The sequence below is a fragment of the Arvicola amphibius genome, chromosome 6, assembly GCF_903992535.2.
Source record: "Arvicola amphibius chromosome 6, mArvAmp1.2, whole genome shotgun sequence".
NCBI lineage: Eukaryota > Metazoa > Chordata > Mammalia > Rodentia > Cricetidae > Arvicola > Arvicola amphibius.
The window spans coordinates 143,331,830-143,350,251 of record NC_052052.2 but is presented as its reverse complement, the minus strand read 5'-3'; the positions used below and the strand labels follow the sequence as shown (position 1 = coordinate 143,350,251).

Sequence of the window (18,422 nt, the reverse complement as noted above, 5' to 3'; positions counted from 1 at the left end):
CCGGAGAGCGCTTGCTTAGCACCCACTGGGCTGCTAAGGCAAGGAAGGCTCTTTGCTGAGTACCCTGGGTAAGTTCCCTGCCGCTGTTGTTTGCTTACCCTCAAAATAATTACCTGAGGAAGGACTGTCTGCCGACTTAGTGACAGCTGGCTCTTACTTTTTGTGTCTGTCAGAATGCTAGTGTGTGGAGACTTGGCTATTAAAACACACACATACACACACACACACACACACACACACACACACACACACACACACACACAATGCAGGGAGCTAGGAGCTGAGCTTTCCCCTTAGGTTATGAAACTGACAAACTTAGCTTTGTCACGTGTTTCTGAGCCTTGCTTTGCTTGTTTGTGCAATGGGCTGATAGAATTTACTAGTTGGAAGACTTGGTTTGGGCTAGAAAAGAGAGTTAAACTTTGTCAGCAGAAACCAGCTGCTCATTAAACAGTAATAACCAACGGTAAGGAACCTGATGCTTCTCAGAGGATATGAGATAATATGTCAACTTTCTGTGACTATATCATACATCCAAGATAACCAGCTCATAAAGAGAGAAGGTTTAGGCTAGCTCATAGTTTTTTGGGGGGGTCTCAATCCATAATCAATCACTCACTTTGGGGGGTCCTTTGGCAACTCAAAACATCATGGTTTGAGAACATGGCTGTGCTGATCTGCTCACCTCGTAGCCAAGGAGTGAAGGAAAAAGGAAGGGGAGGGTTCTGGAGTCCTCTTCTAGGGTATGTGCCAGTGATTTTCTTTTCTAGTTCCTGGCTCTTAAGACTCTATCACTTCCCAATAGCATCACTCGGGAAACTGACCCTTCAACATGCGGGCCTTTAGAGGACATTTAAGGTCCAGAGTACAGTACATGCAAGATGGTGCTTCCAAAGGTCAACAGCCTTGATGCTCACTCCAGCTGTGGAGCACACCACACCAGCAGTTTCCTGATGGTCAGAGACAGGTAACCGGGTCAGCTTCTTAGGCTTGACATCAGCTTTTCTTGGCTGGGTCTGCAGAGATAGGATGTGTCATGATCCATCCTGTGTACCTTTCAAAGCATTTGAAGGACACTTTGGAGGCGACCCTAAGTCTATGTAACACTCAACTTTGAATGCACAAAAGGGCCACACTATACAATACACAGTGGGTCCTGACCATCTGCTGCTCTGTCTCTGAGAAAGCAAATTGAGCAAAGCAAAATTCCATCCCTGTTAGAAGTTCACTAGAGACATCTTCCCAGCTCCTGAATTGCACCCATTGAAGACGTGTGGCAAACAATTTAGATATTTTCCATGGCGCAGCAAGTCCTAGTGAGTGATGTCAGAAAGAGGCTCTTGGGGGGTTCCATATTTGAGCTCTTGTCTTTTTAATTCTTTTTTCACATGGTCAAAGTAGCAGAGTGGAGGTCTCTCAGAGAGAAGGATCTGCCTCCATGAATTGTTGCTCAGATTGCATAAGCTGAAATCAACCATTGAGAGAAGATCTTATATTATTCACTTTTCTCTTTGCCGAGATCAAATACCTGACAAGAAGCAACTTAAAGGAGAAGGGCTTATATTGGCTCATAATATAGCCATTGTAGTAGGGAAGGCAAGGTGCATACTGGGTTTTGATTGTGTCTGCAGGAGTGTAAGGCTGCTTGTTCATATCTGGGTGGATAAGAGAGAGAAGGGGGGAAATTGCGGGCTCAGTTGGCTTTCTCATTTTTAACCTTTTCATTCAATCCAGGACCCAGCTCATAAGATGGTGCCACCCACATTCAGGGTATGTCTTCCCCCCAAGTTAGCCCTTCCTGGAAAGTCGTTCACAGGGACACCATGACATTTCTTAGACCTGTTTAGTAGACAGTGTGAATGATCCATCATTCATCTCATCATCACACAAGGGGACTCAGGCCATTGGCTCCCGCTTGTTATCTCCTGTGGACTCTGGTTTAAATAAAACTTTATTCTCACTCATGTGCTTCTCCAGATTATTTCAGTGTCTCAGTGTATGCATCCTTCTCCCTGCTAGGACCTCATCTCCATGTCTTGCCTGCTGGTAGTTCCAGTGTGAGAATACTTTTAAAAGACTGACTGCATTTGTAACTGGAGGAGAAAATGTCCCCACACCCTTGGGCATCTGTAAGCTTATACTCACTCCCCCAGCATCTCTCAAAATTGCCCTTTGTCTGAAACGTAACTGATCATGGTTAGAGTTATAACACATCCTTGATAGCAGGAGGTGATCATGTAGCCTGCGGCACATGCAGCCACCTCATATATGTTTTATCCAATCAACTATTCCCTTTGAGAAAGAAATTATACCAAAGACGCTGGCATTGTACAAATAGCCCCACGTTTTATACCTTCTTGTGGCTTCTTCCAATGTGGTTTTCATAGGGTCTGAACTACAAATAATGTGGGTTAATTTCTAGGGTCACTCAGAACTCGGCAGTATTCAATTCACTTCTCTCTGTATCATAAATCCACTCCACCATGACTGGGCGAGAAATAGGGACATTTGTTTAGTGTTAGACTTAGGATTTCCGACTTTAGTAAGCATGCCCACTGCCTGTCATCTCGAGTCCCCTATCAGCATCTTCTAACTGCTCACTGGAAATTGTGAGCTATGATTTCATTTCCCATGGTACATGTGCCAGTTTGTATTCTTCTGAGCTCACCCACTCAAACCCAAACAAATTTTTGCTGTTAAAACTTACTATATTTAAGCAATCTGCCATTCCCAATCTTGAAAACAGAGGAGAGAAAGAAGACGTGTACTGCCATGGTGTGCAGTTGTTTCTCACAAATGTGGATACATGGGTGGGTTCTGTATGTTCAACAGATAAATATTTATTGCCTCATTTTTCCAAAGCAATACTCTTACAGTCCCTTCAAACTTTTTGATATGGGGTTAAATAGTTCACTTGGTGGAATGCTAGCCTAGCACCCATGAGCCTCTGGGGTTGATCCCGCACTGAATAAGCTGAGTGTGGTGGCCCATAATCCTAGCGCTGCTCTGGAGATAGAGGCAGAAGGAGCCCTAATTCTAGGTCATCCTTGTCTACATACCAATTTCGAAGCTAGCCTGGGCTACCTGATACCCTGTTTCAAAAACAAATTAGATGTAGATAAATTTATTGGCAATTAAAGAGGGTTTCAGTATATCAACTGTAAACCATCAGTTGGCAAAATGATATGAATACCTTAAAAACATGTTAAACTAAATTATATATGTACATACACATGGGTTTGTTTCTTTTTCAAATGCATGTATGTATTCGTGGGCATAGGGAAGAAGGAAGCATGTAAGTGAAAATATTATTACTGGTTCTTAGTGGGAATTTTTCTCATTTCTGTTACTTGCCTCATCCCATCTATATCATGTGATTGTTTTATAGTAGACAGTTTTATTTTATTCCTGTTTGTCTCATCAGAGCGGAGGTAGGTGGGGAGGTCAACACAGTGGAGCACTCACATCCAGACAAATTCTAAAAGTCCCTCTCCAGCTCTCCTCCTGTTGCAGATACATGAATGTGTTGCACTAAAGGGTAATCAAGGCCGTTCTTCTCATTACCTCCCCTGCATGCCTAATGCTGCAGCAGGACCCACAGAGAGGCACGCAGCAGCTGGTAGTATCATTGGCATTAGGCAAATGAGGAAAACTCAGAGAGCTCCCGTGGCTGGAATCACTCAGCTAGGGGTGGTAGAGCGGAGAAGTACACGTGGGCTGATTCTGAACTTTATTTTGGAGGTCCTTAGCTTTCTTCCTGTAGACCACTTTGTCTGGCTGGAGGAGAAAAGGGTTCCTTGTGTGTGGATGCAGCTTTTAAAGATCTCATCAGAGGCGTTGCTCGTGTGTACCAGAGCCCACTCTTTGTACTGTCTCTGGCCATCTTTTCAGTCAGGCCTTGATCTTTTCTGCAGCCAGAGTCACATCTCAGATGGCCTAGCCTGGCACCATCTGACAGCACCGTGCTGTGGGTGTCACCTGAACATGAACCAACTTCTCTCAGCCAGGCTGAGGCAGGCCTTTCCAAGTGTGAGACCCCTTTGGGCTGGTGGGTACCTTCAGTAAAAACTCTCCACATGGCCTCATGGCGTCTCAGCCTTTCTCACCATCTGCTGACTCTTGAGAAAAGAACAGGAAGAGGTTAGGATGAACTCCAGATACTTAGGGATGGTATGGAACCTGATGGGATAGCTCTGACTCACATCCCCTCTAGACCCACAGAGGTTGCTTCAGCGTCTCTGGAGACTTTGCCAAACAACCTTGAGCTGGAATGGAGCTGGAACTCTTCTGCTCTCACTCCCTCTCTGTCTCCATCATTCAGCCTCCCTCTGGCCAGACACTAGCATCATCTTGGTTCTTTCCCACGGCTGGTTGGATCAGTCAGCACTTGCGACGCTATGGTCTCTGCCTGACATTACTCAGTGGGATTAAGGGGCCTCCATCACATCTTGCCAAGTCTGTGTTCCCATGCAAACCTAGTTACAGAGGGCTGTGGGTCAAGGCTTAAGGGTATGGCATTTGGGAGAAAAAGACAAAATGCAGTGAATGAGGAAGGTGGGGCGTTTTAAAAGACCCACCTCAAGATATTTCCTATACACCGCAATGTACGCACCTTATCCTAACGGTCATATAACTCATGCTAAATAAACCACATATACCATGACTTTCTGTATATGATTGTTTTAAAACATCATTAGCTTCATATTACCATGTGTATCTTCTGACCATGCGTCTCCTTGCCCTCCCTGCTCACTGACCTGTGCTGATTCAGCAACTTGGCCCCCCAGTTGTTTTTAAATCCTTTCCCCCCCTTTTCTCTCTTTCAGTTTTCCAAAGAAATTAGACCAAAACTTTCTTCTTGAGAAGAAACCAACCTGCTGTTGGCAGAGGGTGAGTGAGCCTTTAAATGTACCATCTATTTTTGTTCATGTCAAAATGGTGTTTGACACCGTGAGGTTCCAAGATCAAGCATTTGATAACAGGCAGGCTGGGGAAGTCTTCTCAAGCTTGAAGTCAAGATGCTCTTTCTTTCTTCTAATTCGTTTGCCCGGGTCCCTCCTAGAAAATAAGGTTTTTCTCAGAGCTTTTTCTTGGCTGCTTCCTGCTGTCCCTGTGTTCCCTCTCGTGAGCTGCCCTCAAGGCTGATAGAGCACTTATACACTTTGCAGAGAGGTCAGCGGTGAAAGTGTCTTTCCTTCGGTGACTGGCCCGCAGAGATAAGGCCATGGGCAAGGGGAGACTGTCTGTCTGGTTCATATGGCTGTGTCTCGTGAGTGCCATGAGAAAGAACAATCAGCTATGAGTAGTCCATGGGACCTCCCAGGCTATCTGGGGAAGTCCCTGTGTGCAGATGAGATAGCTGGGGTCCGGTGGGCTCTGAGAGACCTGTGACATCATAGACAGTAGCAGAGCCAACGGCGTGAGAATGGTGTTTGACTCTTATCTGGTGGTCCTGAGGAGAGATGAGTGTTTTTAACACACAGCTTATTTCCAAGAGGATAGATTTATTTCTATAATTTAATTTAACTAAAGCACTAATACAGTCATAATAGCCTGCTGTCCTAAAGTATATGCTGAAGTGGTGCTGTCTGGCTTCGTAGTTGTCACGCAACCAAGCAGGGTTGACAGAGTAGGTGCCTCCAGAAACCATCGGATGTGGTCCTCCACGGCACTGGCATATTTGCTTGACTCTGCCTAGGAATATGTAAGCAAATGTCTACTCGCCTTCGAGAGGGCAGCAATGGCCCAGCAAAGAAATGAAGCCACACAAAGGCATCTAAATGGACCAGTGACTTTGTTGGGTTAAGGGAAGGTAAGAAACGGGGTAGATAGAGGAACACCGGTGATTCTGGGAGCAGTGCCACCAAAAAGCCACTCCAGCGTGGGTGACAACACAGCAGCCTCATCCACGGAGCTCCCCCGCCCAGCTACCTGAGACGTCTTTCTCACCCAGCAGGTTTTTGCTCTTTATCTAATCTGACAGAGGAGCCTGTGAATCCTGTAAGTTTAGTGAGCTTCCTGTATCACTGACTCTCCCTCCACTCTGAGTGGCACCATTTCAACTCAGATGAAATAGCTGCATAAGCGCATGTCTTCCTCCGTGCCCTTTCCAAACCGCTGCTTTTGTAGTGCCATGTTGTCACGTGCTGAGACTGGTCAGCAACTCTGTTTTGCAGCTAGGAGCCAGCATGAGGCAGCTGGTTACGTCATATTTACAGTCTATAAGTAGAGAGAGATAAATACCATTGCTCAGCTCAGTCTCCTTTATATTCAGTCTGGGAACCCAGCATATAAACCAGTGCTCCCCATATTCCAAGTGGGTCTTCCCTCCTCGGTTAAACCTTTCTGGAGATGTCCTCCTAGATATACTCAGAGGCGTGTCTCTTAGTTGATTCTAAATCTTGTCAAGTTGACAATCAATACATACTCACAGAAAATATACATATATATACATATATATATATATATATATGCAAGCGTGCATGTATGTATGTATGGTGGACACAAAGGAGTGTTGTTCTCTGCAAGATCCAAAGATCTTTGTAGAATTAGACTGTTGATTAGACTAAACTTAAAAGACAACTAAGAGGAGAAATGGCGAAGTCTGTATCTACACTGTATTATTCTTTGGGTAAAGAATGAAATTGTAGACAAGGATCTAAGGCCAAAGACCAAACAAACAGCAGGAGAAAGAGGGACCCCTGTAGAAGCAGGGCCCCTGGAACTTATGCAGTGCACTTGCAATGACTTGATCCTATGCTGGAGTCATCAGTAGTTTGATCTTGACATTTCAATAAAATATCATAAGCCACTTGTTCTTTGCCAATTAGAGGCAAAGTAAGTTCAAACTGAAGCCATGAGAGTTTTGTGGGGGTTGGGGGAATTTTTAACCTAAGAAGAAGCGTGAGGCTGTGGTGTAGCTCAGTACTGTAGTGTGTACTGGACATCCACCCAACACCAAGCACAACAGTAACAATCCTCCTGACAATACTTAATTCCTTTGGGGTACACAATGTTTGGAACCTCTTTTCTTCATTGCCCAAGGTGATTTTGTTTGTTTTCTTGCTTACTTCATTTTGTTTTGTTGTTGTTTTTTTTTTTTCTAAAATAAAACTACATTTTGAATGGGAAAAAAAAAATGAAGTAACAATCCAAAGCAGATCAGGTACTGGTCCTACTTGTACTTCCACCTGTGAAACATGAGTGGCTGAGTTCTCTGTCTCGCTGTGGAGAGGGCTGGAGCTCTGGAACAATGCTGCACTCGATTTATAATGCCACTTAACATAGATGGTGTCCCTTTAAGGGAAATCCACTGGAGTGCTCTTGCCAGCACTGAGATCTTATTTACTAAAGGCCAAATGGCAGTGGCATGTATTGGTTCCATAGCAACATGTCTGAGCAGCCAGAAAAAAAAAATATATAATGCTTGCAGCAGCAGCCAGTGTGTCCCTGGCAGAGCCAGGATTGCCGCAATGCCTCCTTCATTTCCCTGCCTATCTCCCTCTGCCTCTTCCCTTCCTGGGGCCTTTGATAGTGCAGGGAATCTGCACTTTTTCATCCTTGTTATCTAGCTCTGATGTTAACACTTGCCTGTATCCTTATCCAGCCTGGAACTGGGTGAAGAGGAAGGCAGTGCCCATGATCTCACTCTTCAGCAGAGCTGAGCACCTCCTAGCCTTAGTGCTTGAGAGCGCACAATCTGTGCCTTGCCTCATCTCTAAGGCAGTATAGTCCTGTCATAAGGACATGGCAAGGCCCGAGATTCCCATATATGCCAGTCAGCTCCTCCTGGCTGGAAGGTGGTCATTGACAGAGAGCCATGTGTGATCCAGAGAGCTCATGTCATATGCTGTGGACCTGTGTAACAGGAACAGTGGGGCTATACAAAGAAATATGGTACCCCTCCCTCTCCTTCCAGAAGGTTCAGCTAGGGGCGCAGATCCTGACTGCAGTTCCATCACTGCTCAGCTCTCGGAGTTTTTGAATGTCTCTGATATTCTTCGTTTTCCACATTTGTTGCAAACACGCTGATTTAGGTTGATGCTTCTCCTGCTAAACTCTGGAAGCAGCAGGGTCTTATACTACAGCCCAAGCTAGCATGAGGTTTACTGTATATCTGTCCTAGTTTCTTTTCCCATCGCCATTATAGATGACTCTGACCAAAGGAACCTAAGGAAGGAAGGCTTTATTTGATCTCACAGTCCCTCCTGCAGGAAAGGCAAGAGCTTGTGTGCCTACAGCAGCTGGTCGCATTCCACCTGCAATCAGAGAGGACAGTGCACACATGCACACATTCTGATGGTCCACTGGCCTCCTTCGCATCATACAGTGCTCCTCAACCTGTGGGTTGACCACTTCGGGAAGTCAAACAACCCTTTCACAGGGGTCGTTTGTCAGATATTTACAATAGGAGTCATAACAGTAGCAAAATTATTGCTATGAAGTAGCAATGAAAATAGTTGTCAGCAGAACACGAGGAATATATTAAAGGGTTGCAGTGTTAAGAAGGATGAGAACCACTGACTTTATACAACCCAGGATCTCCTGCCCTGGGACTAGTCGTATCTATAGTCAAGATGCATCTTCCCACATCAATCAAGACAAAGCCCCACACAAATACCCAAAGGTCTACAGGTGGTTCTATATTCTACCTAGTTAACAATGAACACCATTTCAGTAGCACAGACTGACTTCAAACCTGGGGATGTCCCGTGTCAACCTCTCAAGGGCTAGGGTCACAGGTATGTGCTATCACACCTAACCTCTGGAAGCATCTTCAAAGATCGCTGCCATCCATTTGCCACCCACCCTGTGTTTCTTCTTTTGATTACTATCTCTTTGCAGGATGTCTGGGCATCTATCTAGACTGAAAGGAAGCCTTTTAATCTTAAAATCAGTACATCTCTTCCTCTCCCACACCCATGGGCTTTCTTTCTAAATTTCTCTAATGCAAGGAACCTGGTGGGTAGTAGTACCCATCTCATCCCATTTGTTCATGATAATGTCATAGTCTCATCCTGTCACCCAAAGATTGTGATGTATGTATGTAACTATATCCGTGTATTCATATACACTTTTAAAGAAAATATCTATTAAGAGATTCTTGGTATATATATATATATATATATATATATATATATATATATATATATATTTGGTTTTTCGAGACAGGGTTTCTCTGCAGCTTTAGAGCCTATCCTGGAGCTAGCTCTTGTAGAACAGGCTGGTCTCGAACTCATAGAGATCCGCCAGCCTCTGCCTCCCAAGTGCTGGGATTAAAGGCGTGCGCCACCACCGCCCGGCTCTTGGTATATATTTTTAAATGTGGTGATAAAGTCACAAATTAGGAGCATCTAAGGACTTCAATCTTTTCCTCTTCCCATTGTGGAGACTGACCACAAGGACTGTGCTGTGTCTCACACAAAGGTAAGCTTTTTTCCACCCCACCCCCAACACTCAGTGTCACAGCATTTGCCTTTGGGGCCACATTTCTCAGTCTAGCAGTTGACTTTGGAGCCATTAAATCAGAGATTTGAAGGGGCTTCATTAAAGTGACAGGCTTGATAGATTAGGATAGCGATTCCTAATTTAGTTTTGAGGCCTGTTGGGAAAGGAGATGGTTTTCATGTAAAAACTTTTATCTTAAAAGAGTTAAAGGAGTTTTCTTTCCGAGCTCTGAGTCAATGGAAATAAGACAGGTGGAAGCCAGAATCTTTATGCTGCTGATAACAGTTATAGAGTGGGTGCCAAAGAGACTTACCACCTTCCTAGTGCCCTGTCCTTACTGTGGCCCTTCGTATTCATAACTGGAACCGTTTTGAGTCTGCAGAGCCCTGTCCGTGGGAAGAAGAAAGAGGTCAAAGTTTTTAGCCGGGTGGTGGTGGCGCACGCCTTTAATCCCAGCACTCGGGAGGCAGAGGCAGGCGGATCTCTGTGAGTTCGAGGCCAGCCTGGTCTACAAGAGCTAGGTCCAGGACAGGCTCTAAAAAATCTGCAGAGAAACCCTGTCTTGAAAAACCAAAAAAAAAAAAAAGGAGGTCAAAGTTTGCATTGATTACTCCCTACCTAGTGGTATCTGCTTTTCATCCAGAGGAGGCTGGGATCACATTTGGTTCCAGCCGCAGCCAGGTAGCTCCCTCCCTACCCTTGGAGAAGAAAAAGGCGGAGCAAAGGGCCAGGGAAATGTCTAAGATGGGTGGGGGTGGGGTGCTACAGCTCTGTGCACATTTTAGCCTCTACCTCCCAATCGATCAAGGCAGACCAGCTCGTCCTCCCTGCCTGTGAGAGCCTGCCACCTTCACCCAGTCTCATAGTTCCTGTGTTTGTTCAGGGGGCCGGTTAGTCTCCTCTGCTCAGCACCCACAAACACCTTGTCAGTCTCGTCTACCGCATCTCAGTATTGGAAACCGTGGCAGGTATACAACAGCCTGTTGGTCTGTGCAATGCTCACCCCTGAATTTGGGGAGAAATGAAGGGAAAGGAGGGAAGAGAGTTGGAGGGCGAAGAGATGAGCTCCAAAAGTCACAGCCAAGGTCACAGCCTTCACGACACCTTAGACTAGTTGAAGAGGCAAGGCGTGATTACAGGTAATATTAAAGGCATGAAAAGGAATAAAAGGCAGTCGATTGCAGAAGTGTCACTAGGTGTTATGCGCAGATTCATTGCCAAACGTATGATAATAGAGCGAATGGAAGCTATTGTATTAGTCAGGAAAGGATACAGTTTTGTGTCAAACAGTCAATCCTAAGCTCCTGGTGGCTTCACAATGCAACGGTTCATTCCTCGCTCATATCATGTCACTTAAGTGGTGTCGCTCCTGGATGATTGTCCTCTGGGTGCTGCTGCTATTTCTTCTGACCATCTACAGGCCTTCCACCGGGAAGGGACGAAATCTGGAGACTTGCTTACACAATTCAAAGGCCGAGGGTGGAAGGTTCGCTCATCACCTGCTGTGTTCTGAGCATTGAATCTATTTTGAGATATCTCACTGTGTCCCAGGCCTGTCCTCTGGCACACAGTAGGTACTCAAGAAATATGCATAGGGTGATGGAATGGAAGAACATAGGAGTGGATTGACACTCGCTTCTGGAAGAATCATAGCAGTTGTGGGCTTGGTAAAATGAGGCCTGGCTCAAAGATACTTAGTAAAGTTAAAAGTCCTAATATAAATTACACAGCTAATGTTGGTTAATTGGCCATGGTGACTCATTGATCATAAGGACATGGGCAAATTAAACCCAAATTAATTTTGGGTTTAAAATTAAAGTCCTTGATAAAGGACTAGCCCTCCGTACTCCATCCTTGGTCACATCAATGTCTGGATAGTCCAAGGCTCAGCTCCTTGTGTTATGTGCTCCCAGCTTCTCTTTAGAAGGAGCCTTGCACCTTCTGAATGAGGCAGAAATCATCCTCATTTCAGAAACTTCATTCAAAAAGGTTAAGTTGTTCAGAATGTTCTCATGGCTCCATTCACACTGCACCACTTCTGCCACCATCAGGTCATCTGACACATGTGCATGCATCCTGGGGACCTTCAGTTCTTTTGGGGAGACCTTATGAGAGGACCCACGCTTGTGCAGAGCAATGCTTGAGCCAACAGGGAAAGAAAAGAGTTCCTGGGGAGAAACAGAAACAGTGTATTGCACGCAATGGACCTGGAGGCTCTGCTTCCTTCCCCCATACCTGCCTCTTTACATGTATTCGTCTGGCCCTATGTAATATCCTTCATTAAAACAACATCAATGAACAGGTTTAGGAGATGGATCAGTGGTTAAGTTGCTTGATATACCAACACAAGGACCAGAGCACAGAACCCCAGAACCTGTGTGACTGTCACGTGGGAATGACAGTCCACCTATAGTTTTAGTGCTCAGAAGGCTGAACAAGCTGGCAGGGTATACTAGCTTTCTTTATGAGCTCAATAAAGTGGTGAGTGATCAAGGAGAACCACTAATATCAGCCTCCGCATACACGCACACAAGTACATCCACACACATGCATACCCATGTGCATATATGTGTTCATGCTATCACACAACAAACAAATATATGAGAAAAAAGTGATAAATCAGAGGGTTATTCTCTCAAATTCTATGAGCTGCTCTATCAATTATTTGATGTATGTGTGTAATAGTATGTAATGGTTGATGTATGTATCATAGTGTTGTTTTATCTTGTTGTTGTTAGACTATATTTATAACAACGTCACTGGTAGTTTAGGGACTCTAGAAGAATCTGAAGACACCCTCGGACTAAGGCAGGGTTCATCCTTAGTCTTTCCATTTACCCCTTCCTTCTAAACTTCCCAAGGACTAGGGTCAAACTCTATCTATCTATCTATCTATCTATCTATCTATCTATCTATCTATCCATCATCTATCTATCATCTATTTTTCTATCATCTATCTCTCATCTATTTATCTAATCTATCATCTATCTATATCTTTCTATCTATCTGTGTGTGTCTGTGTACATATGTGTGCATGTGCATCTAATGTGTACATCTACATCTATGTGGAAGACCAAAGGCCTAAGACAGTATCTTCTTCAATTGCTCTCTACCTCATTTTGCAGTGGGGACAAGATAGATATCTTGCCCAACCTGGAACTCACTGATTTGGCTAGACTGGAATGGCCAAAAAGCCCCATCATCCTCTTGTCCCCACGTCCCCAGAACCGGGGCTACGGACTCACACCATGGGTAATGAGGATCTAGAAAGCAGTCTTCATGCTTAAATAGCAAGCTCTTTACCAGCTGGGCCATTTTCATCTAGTCCCTGGACTCTAGAGCCTAGAGCAAGATTTTAAGCCAGCAACAGAATTGTCTAAAGTCCCAGCTCCATCCTGGTCTTCTAGTGGAGATAGGTTAGCTTTAATATAAGTAAGGAATTAAAACCCCAAATGAGGTTTCTGAGTCCATGCACTGGTGGGAGGGCCCTCTGGCCACCACTGGAAGATCTGGTCTACCCTAGGGCCTCTAATCAGCTGTGAACTCCTGATGGAGGAAGGTCATCTGTCTATGTGTTACTTTCATTGGTTAATAAAGAAACTGCCTTGACCTTTAATAGGACAGAAAATTAGGTAGACGGAGTAGACAGAACAGAATTGTGGGAGAAAGAAAGCAGAGTCAGGCAGATGCCTCAGGCAGATGCCTCAGGCAGACGCCGTAGCTTTCCTCTCCAAGATGGACGCAGGTTAAGATCTCTCCTGGTAAGCCACCACCTTGTGGTGCTACACAGATTACTAAATATGGGTTAAAGCAAGATGTGAGAATTAGCCAATAAGAGGCTGAAACTAATGGGCCAAGCAGTGTTTAAAATAATACAATTTGTGTGTTGTTATTACGGGTGTAAAGCTAGCCGAGCAGGAGCCGGGCGGGAACACAGCCGGCTGCTCTTTCTACAACCTCCCTATGGCTCTATGAAGTGACTGACAATGTCTTGCTAGCTGGTGAAACCTTACAAGCCAGCAATGCTTTTCCCTGTTAGTTAGCAGTCATTTGTGCCTGACAAGTTGGAACCAGTTCTGATCAGGCAGAAAGGAGAAAAAAAATGGTATTATTTGGTGGGTGAGAAGAAGAATGGATACATTCTCAATTTTCTCTCGGAAGCTGAGTAATCCTATCACTTTTATAGATACCTCTTCCTTGTGGCAATAGACAGTCTAATCAGAGAGTTCAGCGTTGTACCTGTCACCAATACAAGGCATAAAGGAGTCGAAGGAAATGCCTGAGTTCCCTGGGATCCTAAATGTGTGCACCCCAAAGTTGCTTTGCCCTGGATACAGGAGAGAGTGTGAGCAAAAGCCCTGGAAAGAGCTTTCCTTATAGGCTGCCATCCCTCTCTCTCTATGGAGTCTGAAGGAGGTGCCTCAGAACACCTGGAAGAGAGGATGGTTGCGAGGTCTTCATCTCCTGCCCTTTAACGCCCTTGGTACCCTTGTTGGTCAGCCCTCCATGCTCACTCTGTTGCTATTCATGAAGGCTCTGTTCTTCAAAAACAGCAAAGTGTTCACCCTTCTTGATGTGGAAACTAAATGGCATTGTTGGTCATTTCCATCCTTCCCGCATACCCGTAAAGCCACTTGACTTGTGTGTGTGTGTGTGTGTGTGTGTGTGTGTGTGTGTGTGTGTAAAATTCCTTTGAAACAACAAGATGTTCAGCAGCCTCTATTCCGGAAGAGGAGGTGTATATTTAAACAGACAGGCAAAACTATTTATGGATTGTTGTGTATTGTGTGGAAGGGAAGAGGCGGAAGTCAGCTTTTATGTTCTCTTCCTCTCTCCCTATAGGTTCTTGCTAGTACTAGAGATGTTAAACATTTAGACTCTCAAGTAACAGCAATACCCATTTGATGTACTTTGCCTAGAAAGGAAAGCTGGAATAGGCTTTGGTGTAAACTAACCAAAGAACCACAGGGTTTTGATCACTTCCCATTAGCGTAGACATGCATCTCTGTCCTGATGGATTTCGCTGGAGGGGACATCCCCTGTTTAATATGACTAAACATGTTACTGGGTGTTTCACATGTCTTCTTCACCCCATAACTGAAGGAGTCATGTGTGAAGGAATTTAATTCTGCATGCCCCAAATGTTTCTCCAGCCATTGCCCAAACATCAGAGAACCTGTTCCAAAAAGAAGAGAACCCCAATAAATATTTCCCTTCGAAAGCCTTTGGCTTCAACAATGAGTCCCAGGGGCTGTTCACCCACATTTTGCTGGGTGATCCTGGGTTAAAAGAAACTTGAATGCAAAAAGTCCACGTCACCACAGCCATGCACAAATTCCTAGAGGGTGCTGTGTGTCCGGCCCTGGTCAGAGGGTAAGGGTGGCAGACACAGTTTAACGACACCCGCACTGTCTTTAAAGTATAGTTGGCTGCTTCTGACTCTGCCTCCTACCCAGGAGGCAGGAGGTATGAACCGCGGCTTATTGCTCTCAGCTGGTCCCTGGCAAAAGAGAATCTCCTAAGTGTTTAGAGCTTGGAAACACCAGTTCCGTTTGTTTGTTTTTCACTTAGTATTTGAAAAATTGGTGTGCCGACGACGTTGCCTTGGGGGTGTAGGGTCCTGGTTCAGAGAGTGCTAGAAACAGCAAGATGGCTTTGCTTTGAATTTGAAATGCATTACTTTCTTTGAATGAAGGTGTGATCTAAGATGTGTCTATTTTCGCACCTACTTATGTGGTTTAGAGTAAATTCTGTAGCTCCAAGTCATGGGAACAAATGGGGTGTCTTCTGGAAGTTATTTACAAACCCCTCAGACATGATGCTTTATGGGAAAGGGGACATTTGGCTTTGAAGATTCCCACTGTGAGGCGAAGATGAGGGCAGCCAGCTTGGCCGCTGGCTACCTAAGGATATCCTACCTCATTATTAAACTCTGGGAAGCCTGCAAAGATTAAGAGGCTGGGTAAGGGAAAATACGTGGGCAGGGTGGGATCAGAGCCCGGCCATTATCTGCCGGTACAGAAGGAGCCAAGCTTCCTGACAAGTCACCTGGTTGCTAAGGCAACCACCAAAGGAGTGTTGTGACTTCGAACTGAGCATCAGTCTCTTCTTCCTGATTCTCCTCAGCCCTAAATCCTGCTCTTAGTTCTTCTCAACCTAGTTCTTATTTCCCAGGCTTCCTGAGGGGAAACACCCTTTAAACGCTGGAGGCGCTGTCTATTTGAATGGAGAACTCTAGCAGCCGAGCTGGAGGAGGCTGCAGAACCTTCATTCGGTCTTGTTTCTAGCTTGGTGCTCAAGGAGGAAGGAGGGTGAAGACTGTAGATGTCTGAAGGATCAGAATTGAGTGTGCTGAAGGATTAGTCCATGTCAGCACCTGGTCCTGCAGATACCACAGTATGAGGTTTCCCCCTGAAATATTGGCTGTATTAAAACACAAAGGAGTTTGTGATTTAGGTGTGAGTCTGTAGCCTGATTATGAAAAGGTACGAACATGGGGTAGCTGCCCTTTACGCTCACATGTGTGGTGTCTTCTGTTTGAAAGAGGGGGGTCAAGATCATTTTATTCACAAATTAATAAGCTCTAGCGGCCAGCTCCCTAGCATGCCCTCGGAGAACTTTTAGGCTTCTCCATGTTGCCTTTAATTACACAGCTGCTTTGCAGAGGAGCTTGTGTCGTACTGTGTCCATATTGCCAGCTTAGCCTGTGAAGTGTTTGTTGTATGTGCATAGGAGATTCAGCTGGAGCCCTGGGACCTCCATAGACAGTGTCAGTGTGGGTGTGCATGTTTGTAATCCCAGCATTGGGGAGGCAGAGACCGGTAGACTCCTGGCTTGACAGTAGGCCAGCTTAAGCTCCAGGCTAGAACGAGATTGTCTTTCAGAAAGCAAGGTAGATGGGTCTAGAGAGATGGCCCAGCAATTGAGAGCCCATTCTGTTCTCGCAGAGGATCTTGGACCAGCCTTGGGCAGCTCACAGTCACCTTTAACTCCAGCTCCAGAGGATGTGATGCTCTCCCTGACCTCCCCTGGCACTTGCACTCATGAAAACATACTCTCATACAGACACACACGTACACAGGTGTACACATACAAATTAGGTACTTAAACTTCCTAATCCCATATATGTGTTTGAAACCATACATATTCTTTTCAGAAACACCCCTTCATTCTACTTTCATATGAAGCAATGTAATTGTGGCCCTTAGCTATAAAGCCATATGTCTTTTCAACCTTTGAACCATTTTGAGGGTCATCTTAACCCCATTCCAGAGCATATCAGTGTGATGCCCATCTGAACGGCTGGAGGTACCATTTATTTTGAGTTGATGTTTGATGCTAAAAGAAAACGTTCTCCTAAGTCACAAGTGCCCGTTTCTTTGTTTATCCCTGAAATGTGTTGCTGCCTCTCACAATTAGCATAGGCACAAGTTCCAGAAGACATGGTCAGTGATGGGGTCGCTCTATAACATTAGACTAAACTGTATCACTAAGAATTTTTTCACCGTGCCTACAGTGAGTATGGTTTTATGCATCGTGCATCTTAACCAATGACTTATGAAAGCACTCTATAAAGATACCTGTTTTATTTATAGTGACGTCAAGTACTTGTGATTGAGAGAGTCATACTCTCAGAAATAATTACTAGGTAAACTTATTTCTTTCTTTAATAAAAACAAGCAATACAGCTAGGTGATTTTTATAAATATATGAGACCTAATGGAGATGGTTTTCATAAACAGTATTATGTTGGTAAAAATGGGACGCTTACGAGAGCAAGACATCACATGATAGTCTTTATAAGATCTTAAAACATTAAGGAGATGAAGGTTTTATGGTGGTTGCATGTGGGAAATAAAAGCCTTCTGCTACCCTATCTCTGATTGAGATGTATACTAGCAAATGACCTTGTCTTGGGAGAGAAATATAAACAGGGGCCTCAATGCAGTAAAGCCCTTCAACAATGAAGATAACAAGCCAGTTCTCCTGGACGGTTGAGAATTGGGTAAAAGAAAGTATGACAGATTTCCCCACTCTGCCACGATGTTAAAAGCTTCTGAGTCCTAATCAGGCTCCCTAAACCGCGGTTCTTCTAGAAGCCTCCACAGAAACAAATGAAGATAATGACCATCTCACGACTTTGACCTGGGAATCCCAAAGTGATTTACCAACACGAACTGATCAATTCTCCTAACACTTCTGGAAATGACGTTAATATCTTTGAACTCATCACATAAATGGAGCCTGTGTTTTCCAGGGAATTCAAATGTCTTGACTGTGATTGAGCAAGGAGTGAAGAGATGAGTTAAAGCAAAGATCGTCTCTTTTTCTGAAATACCGTGCGGTGCCTGGATCTACACGCCATCTGAGGGCTGTGAAAGAGGGAGGTGAAAGGGTCCCTTGGCTTTGCTTATGCAAGCATATTAAATAGGATCCCACCAGAGACAGATCATTAGACCTCCCCCATGTGACTCTCTAAAGTGCTCCCTTTGATTTAGTGTGTAATAAGACAATGAGCTTGAAATCAGGCTGTCTGCTTTGTGTCACCCAGGCGAGGAGTCGCAGCTTGTGGTTTTGCAGAGAACACGCTCCCACTAATGGCCCAATCTCTGAGGCTGCCCTAGGAATGGTTCTCACTTTGGGGGACTTCCAGTGAATGATTTCCTATTCCCGTGTAACTCCGCTTCTAGTAAATCACATGCCAAGATTCTCTACAAGTTCAGCACTGAAAAAAAACATAGCGCACTTGGCCTAGGTCTCTCCTAGATGGACGGGTGCCCGATGGAGAGAAAAGAGACACTGCAGAAAGTGAACTGTGTCTTGTGGGAGGAAAGGGGACGCTGGGCTATTTATTGTACCATTGTTCGCCATTCCTTGGGTTTGCGGATACAGGGGTTTTTACAACTCATTTGGTCTGGCATGTGAAGCAATGCAAATATCAGCTGCATATTTCAGAGATGGATGGGGGCTGAGGA

General features: G+C 44.8%; 1 protein-coding gene across 6 annotated transcripts in view; it reads left to right on the top strand.

Annotated features, from left to right (window-relative positions):
• The window catches only part of Atxn1 (ataxin 1), a 384,367-nt gene that overhangs the window by 206,247 nt on the left and 159,698 nt on the right, over positions 1-18,422 (top strand). For 5 of the 6 annotated variants that reach the window (XR_005285701.1, XM_038332640.1, XM_038332637.1 and 2 more), the window contains one exon: positions 4,827-4,890. The exons of the other annotated variant lie outside the window; for it this stretch is intronic. The gene's annotated coding sequence lies outside the window, so the exon portion shown is untranslated. The remainder of the gene's footprint in view (positions 1-4,826; positions 4,891-18,422) is intronic. 6 annotated transcript variants of the gene reach the window in all.